The sequence below is a fragment of the Cucumis melo genome, unplaced genomic scaffold (assembly GCF_025177605.1).
Source record: "Cucumis melo cultivar AY unplaced genomic scaffold, USDA_Cmelo_AY_1.0 utg001413l, whole genome shotgun sequence".
In the NCBI taxonomy this organism is placed as follows: Eukaryota; Viridiplantae; Streptophyta; class Magnoliopsida; order Cucurbitales; family Cucurbitaceae; genus Cucumis; species Cucumis melo.
The window spans coordinates 15,001-22,500 of NW_026124582.1; the positions used below are offsets into that span (position 1 = coordinate 15,001).

The 7,500-nt window shown below is 33.2% G+C and overlaps 3 non-coding genes across 3 annotated transcripts; 1 reads left to right on the forward strand and 2 right to left on the reverse strand.

The window, feature by feature from the left end:
* Positions 1-3,733: 3,733 nt before the first annotated feature.
* TRNAF-GAA (transfer RNA phenylalanine (anticodon GAA)) lies at positions 3,734-3,806 on the reverse strand. The gene has a single exon. It is a non-coding gene; the product is annotated as a tRNA-Phe (tRNA).
* Positions 3,807-5,409: 1,603 nt separating this feature from the next.
* TRNAT-UGU (transfer RNA threonine (anticodon UGU)) lies at positions 5,410-5,482 on the forward strand. The gene has a single exon. It is a non-coding gene; the product is annotated as a tRNA-Thr (tRNA).
* A 1,260-nt stretch (positions 5,483-6,742) lies between these two features.
* On the reverse strand, positions 6,743-6,829 carry TRNAS-GGA (transfer RNA serine (anticodon GGA)). The gene has a single exon. It is a non-coding gene; the product is annotated as a tRNA-Ser (tRNA).
* Between the last annotated feature and the right edge of the window lie 671 nt (positions 6,830-7,500).

The window sequence follows — 7,500 nt, forward strand, 5'->3', positions numbered from 1 at the left end:
AATTATCTACATGATAAGATATGTATCACAAGGGCTATAGCTCAGTTGGTAGAGCACCTCGTTTACACGCGCGCCAATGTTTTTCAGAGAAGTACATCATGTAATCAAAAAAGTTGATCTTATTGAGAAATCGATGTCTTACTCTATTACTTTTAGGGAACAAAACAAGAGAACAGTAGCCTGACAAAAAGTTCGGTCCGAATCGAGTGCCCCATTTAGGCACTAAAAAAATCCATCATTGATTTGAGATATTGATAAGGTGAATACCCAGTCTATTCAATGCTAGGCATAATGAGTATCAGGACCTCAAAAAAAATGATCTTTCGTCCTATCTTATGAACAACTTTAAGGTGTATGAAGTTTCATATTTTATTCTTTAAGCAGAAGCAGGACGATAGAGATTCCATTTAACTTAAGTTGATCTAGGTCAGAAGCATACCTACGTCAGGATAACCCCTTCTTTGAAAAACTTTGGTAGTGCTCCGAGATTCGAATCAAAATAATGAATCAGAGCACATGGAACCATCTCCCTTTCTTTCTGTCAAGAAAAAATATGGTAGACTAACTTATTTATAACAGTTAATGAAAGAGCCCAATGCAAAAAAATGCATGTTGGGTCTTTGAAACAGTTCAAATCATTTTGATAATAATAAGTTTGATCTGTTTTACCGAGAAGGTCTACGGTTCGAGTCCGTATAGCCCTATATTATTAATAATTCAAAAATAGAATCGTTTTCCTTTCCTCATTATTGTTTGTATTGTTTGTAATTGGCCACTTGATTTGGTTCATCATTAATGTCTTATCTTTGTAGATGAATTACATATGAAAATTTTCCTATTTTCCCATACAAAATCAAGAAATTAGTAATACTTCTTTTCTTTGGGATACCTACCCAATTCTAGTAAATTTTTGGAGTCAAAATCATGACATGAAACCGGTTAAAAACTCCACCATAACCCAATGCAAATCGAATGCACTAGTAAATCACATGGATCTAGGAACGACTTACTGTATTTTATTTGTGGACAAGCTAGAGTTTGAGAAACGAAGATCTTTGGTAACTTTCATTGTAAACATTCTCAAATAGGCTTTTCTGTTGGTATACCTTATCTAGTAAAGCACAAAACTAAAGTAGTCGTCTTCTCTTTCCTTCTTCAATCACTAAAAGTTCCTAAATGGAAATTCCGACTATATGTATCCTCTCTATATAAATATATAATATTTAATATATATTTATTATGGATATAATAGATATTATATAAATAGGATTATAGTGGATGAATCTTCAAACGAGACATGTACCGATCGACTAATCCGGTATATTTTCCACATTGATAGGAGTACGTTTATGTTTCTGCTTTACGAATATGATATTTTCTGGGTATTTCTAATAATATCAAGTCTTATTCCTATTTTGGCATTTCTAATTTCTGGAGTTTTAGCCCCTCTTAGCAAAGAGCCAGAGAAACTTTCGAGTTATGAATCGGGAATAGAACCAATGGGCGATGCTTGGGTACAATTTAGAATCCGTTATTATATGTTTGCTCTAGTTTTTGTTGTTTTTGATGTGTGAAACAGTTTTTCTTTATCCGTGGGCAATGAGTTTTGATGTATTAGGGGTATCCGTCTTTATAGAAGCTTTAATTTTCGTGCTTATCCTAATTGTCGGTTTAGTTTATGCATGGCGAAAAGGAGCATTGGAATGGTCTTAGTTTTTGAATATTCAGACAATTAAAAAAAACATTGAGACAGTTATGAATTCCATCGAGTTTCCCTTACTTGATCGAACAACCCAAACTTCAGTTATTTCAACTACATCAAATGATCTTTCAAATTGGTCAAGACTCTCCAGTTTATGGCCGCTTCTCTATGGTACCAGTTGTTGCTTCATTGAATTCGCTTCATTAATAGGTTCACGATTCGACTTTGATCGTTATGGACTGGTACCAAGATCTAGTCCTAGACAGGCAGACTTAATTTTAACAGCGGGTACGGTAACAATGAAAATGGCTCCTTCTTTAGTAAGATTATATGAGCAAATGCCTGAACCAAAATATGTTATTGCTATGGGAGCATGTACAATTACAGGAGGGATGTTCAGTACCGATTCTTATAGTACTGTTCGGGGAGTCGATAAGTTAATTCCTGTCGATGTGTATTTGCCGGGTTGTCCGCCTAAACCCGAGGCTGTTATAGATGCTATAACAAAACTTCGTAAGAAAATATCTCGAGAAATCTATGAAGATCGAATTAAGTCTCAAGAGGAAAATCGGTGTTTTACTACCAATCACAAATTTCATGTTGGCCCAAGTACTAATACTGGAAATTACGATCAAGGATTACTCTATCAACCATCATCTACTTCAGAGATCATCCCTCCTGAAACTTTTTTCAAATACAAAAGTGCAGTCTCTTCCTACGAATTAGTAAATTAGGCCGTATACTTTTTTTGTACAGAATAACAAAGCAAAGAACGAGTGAATCTTCATCAATTTTTCATTGTAAATGGGAAATACTTATACAAATAAAAATAAAAAAATGGGGGGGGGGAGAAGATGCAGGGTAATTTGTCTTCTTGGCTAGTCAAACATGGACTGGTTCATAGATCTTTGGGTTTCGATTACCAAGGAATAGAGACTTTACAAATAAAGCCCGAGGAATGGCATTCCATTGCAGTCATTTTATATGTATATGGTTACAATTATCTACGTTCCCAATGTGCTTATGATGTAGCACCAGGCGGACTGTTAGCTAGTGTGTATCATCTTACGAGAATCGAGTATGGTATAGATCAACCGGAAGAGGTATGCATAAAAGTATTTGCCGCAAGGATAAATCCTAAAATTCCGTCTGTTTTCTGGGTTTGGAAAAGTGCGGATTTTCCAGAAAGGGAATCTTATGATATGTTGGGAATTTCTTATGATAATCATCCACGTCTAAAGCGTATCTTAATGCCTGAAAGTTGGGTAGGATGGCCCTTACGTAAGGATTATATTGCCCCCAATTTTTATGAAATACAAGATGCTCATTAAATAATACGAAACTAATCTTCACTTCGACAACTCAAGATATTCAAATACATTTTTACGTTCTCTTATAGATATAGCATAGTAATTGAAGTCTCATTCATCTTATTATTATTGATTAAAAAAAATACAATTAGAGATTTGGTGAGATTATCCAATTTGTAAGATACTTATTTTGGATGAGCCACAAGCTAATAGGATGAACTAAATGAGTTCTGCATTATGAACTATGTATCACGCATATGACTTATAGATGTGCTTTAAAAAGTCACATAGGGTGAAATGAAGAAATATAATATGAAAAGAGAATCGGATTCTATTTGTACTGTATCTGAGATGAATCTTGGCCATTCCCGCCTTTCAACTCCCCTAGACTAGACTTTTGGGTCTTATAAGGAACTAATTGAAACTTTCAAATATGTATAAAATAGGAATTGAACGCCAGGAGACAGAGTATGAACAAATAAAAAAGAAGAGGAAACAAAAGAAAATTCTTTTCTTTTACATATCTATATACATCCTTTACATATTTCTATAAATATCCTCTTTATCTTTACTTGTCTATTTTCGACATCTATAAATAGAGTAAAAAATATATATAGTTTAGTTAAAGGGTAGATTTCCAGACATCATCATGTATCAGTATTTTTCATGATCTATATTATTAATGAATCCGTAGAATAGATACTCATACAAATTCATGATGTGCCAAGAACCAGATTTGAACTGGTGACACGAGGATTTTCAGTCCTCTGCTCTACCAACTGAGCTATCCCGGCCATTTCCGACACATTATCCTTATTTTAATAGATGACTTTGGTCTATGTCAATTGTAAATAAGAAAAAAGGTATTCCAAAGTCTTCTTTTTGAAGATATACGAAATTTCAGGGCTTGGATAAGCCTTTCGAAGTTTCAGTACAGTAGACAGTTAATCATTCAAATTTCACAGATTACTTGCGCAAGGATGTTCGTTTGTACGTCTATCATATAGAATATATACCACAAGCCTTGTGATAAGAAATCAAATTTCCGCTCAAATACGCTTGTGAAAGAGTCGAATGAATGAGAAACATAACAAAGTCTGAATTGCTAATGAACGGATAAATAATTAAAGAGGCCAACGGGCCTTTTTAGGGTTTTGGGGATAGAGGGACTTGAACCCTCACGATTTTAAAAGTCGACGGATTTTCCTCTTACTATAAATTTCATTTTTGTCGTTATTGACATGTAGAATGGGACTCTATCTTTATTCTATTCGATCTGATTAATCAATTCTTCAAAAGATCTATCAGACTATGATGGAGTAAATGATTTGATCAATGAATATTCGATTATTTTTTCAACTTGTAGATCTTGGAATCGATTCATAACAATTCGTTCATTTTTATATATAATTTTATATATATATATAAATATAAATATAAAAAATTATAGAAATATAAAAAATAGAGATTCGAGTTGTCATTAATCAATATAGTATTTCAGTACGTAATACGTTTATCTTTCATCGTTTCTGGAGTTTCGATGGAAGGATTCATTCCTTTACTAACGCAACGTCGTCAACTCCATTTGTTAGAACAGCTTCCATTGAGTCTCTGCACCTACCCTTTTTTTTCGGAAAAAAGGATTTGGCTCAGGATTGCCCATTTTTAATTCCAGGGTTTCTCTGAATTTGAAAGTTATCACTTAGTAGGTTTCCATACCAAGGCTCAATCTAATTAAGTCCGTAGCGTCTACCGATTTCGCCATATCCCCCTCTTTTAAGATTAGTATCGCATTATGATGTCCTTCCCCGTTTTCTTTCATTTGTATTATACTGGAACCACTCAAGTCATTAGAATACCGATTCCTCTATTGAAAAGTGTTTCCTCCTATTGGATTTCTTGTCTATCTTCTTTCATCTCTCTCTTCTCTATCGGAGACCCATATTTGTTCCGATCCAAAATGATTCTATCATTTCTGTATCTGCAATTCAATATATATCAATATAGATAGATATATGAACATATATATTTGCCCCTCTTTCTATTATTTTTTTAGTAAAAAATTTAATACTTAAACGGTCGATTCCCTTGTTCGTCTTATCTTCCACCTTTCAGAATGAAAACATAGAAACGCTTCATTATCATCTCAATTGCATTAAATGCAATTAAGATTAACACATTAATTATTGATACACATCCATTTGATAAATAGATCAAAATTTTCTATCGCTATATTCTATTAATCGTTATATTAATTATTATGTTCTATAATAGAACAATTCCAATATTGAATATTTATTTGAAATGAAATTAGATTCTATATTCATATTAATTAGGAATAGCTAAGATCCCAGTAATTTAGTAAATTACTATGCATGTAACATTTCTGTTATGTGAGCCCGCTTAGCTCAGAGGTTAGAGCATCGCATTTGTAATGCGATGGTCATCGGTTCGATTCCGATAGCCGGCTTTTCTCTATTGATTTTATTTTTGACATAATTGATAAATCAAATAAATAAAGAAACGACTTCTTACCCTTTTTCAAAGGTCACCGATCTATGATGTCGTAGGAACTTACTTACCTTTATGACTAAAGGAGGGGTTCTATTTCTGTAGAACAAATCAAGAAAGGAACTCTTACTTTTTTATATCATTTACATATACAATAGGATCCGGATATTGATCCAAGTTATCTAATTATTCTTTGTTTTGTAGTACAATACTTTACTGGATTTCACTTCATTTATAATATTTATCATTTAGTTTTCATTTAAGTTTATGAAATTTAAATAAAATAAAATGTTTATGAAATTTAAATAAAATAAAATAAGGAGTCTTTATGTCGCGTTACAGAGGGCCTCGTTTCAAAAAAATACGCCGTCTGGGGGCTTTACCGGGACTAACTAGTAAAAGGCCCAAAACCGGAAACGATCTTAAAAACCAATCGCGTTCCGGTAAAAAATCTCAATATCGTATTCGTTTAGAAGAAAAACAAAAATTGCGTTTTCATTATGGTCTTACAGAACGACAATTACTTAAATACGTTCGTATCGCCGGAAAAGCCAAAGGATCAACGGGTCAAGTTTTACTACAATTACTTGAAATGCGTTTGGATAACATCCTTTTTCGATTGGGTATGGCTTCGACTATTCCTCAAGCCCGACAATTAGTTAATCATAGACATATTTTAGTTAATGGTTCTATAGTGGATATACCAAGTTATCGGTGCAAACCCCGAGATATTATTACAGCAAAAGATGAAAAAAAATCGAGAACACTGATTCAAAATTATCTTGATTCATCCCCCCCTCAGGAATTGCCAAAACATTTGACTCTTCAGCCATTGCAATATAAAGGATTAGTCAATCAAATAATAGATAGTAAATGGGTCAGTTTAAAAATAAATGAATTGCTCGTTGTAGAATATTATTCTCGTCAGACTTAAACCTAACTAAAAAACAAGGGTTCGGACAATTTCGTCCTCCCCTTCGCCGAAGTCTAAGTAAAGAGACCGAAGGAAAGTAAGGTTTTGATCCGGAAATTTTTCTATCATTCATCTATCATTGATCGGTAGGGGGATTTTCATCTCTTGTGCATTCTTTCCAGTCTTTTCGTTTCCGTACCACAAAAATTCGAAATAAAGAATCCATAAAGGTCTAACCGTTGGAATAATAGTATCGATTGTTATTTGATTTGATACATTGTGGTCAGTAACATTGTTGAATTAGTACGGAAAGAGAGGGATTCGAACCCTCGGTAAACAAAAGCCTACATAGCAGTTCCAATGCTACGCCTTCAACCACTCGGCCATCTCTCCTACAGAATGATTATGGCCCAGAAACCGAGTTAATAGTGAGTCATTAATATTCAATTTTTTTTTTGATAGGCACGTCCAACCAATTCTAACTATACAAATAATTTTTTTTTTAACTATGTTTAATGGATACTTTTAGCTCATGATTCTATTTAGTTTTTTAAACTATGATTCCTTTTTTCTAAAAATTCGACTTTTACAGTTTTCGATTTTTCACCAACAACTGTTTATCCCATACATATATCTAGTCACAAGTTATGAATCATAGAATGATTATTCGATTCTTTTTGCTCTTTTTTGTATCATAATTCAATCAAAAAACTTCTAGAATTACCCCAGTCAGATAAATAAAATTCTTTTTTTCTTCAACTTCGCTGAAATCAGAATAGTTCTCTTCATTCTGATCCTACTACATTTGGATGAAATTTAACCGGATTGAAATATTTCTTCTCTTTTATTGATTCCTGTGAAATCAAAAAGAAACAATTTTAATATCGAGTGGGATTTTTTAATGAATCCGTTTTTATGTTATTTCGTACTATGCAATTCCTTTGTTTGTGGGATCATTTTCTCACGAGAGGTAATTAAAAGAAATTATAGAATGGGGTTGTTACCGATGCCTAGATCTGGTGGGATAAATGGAAATTTTATCGATAAGACCTTTTCAATTGTAG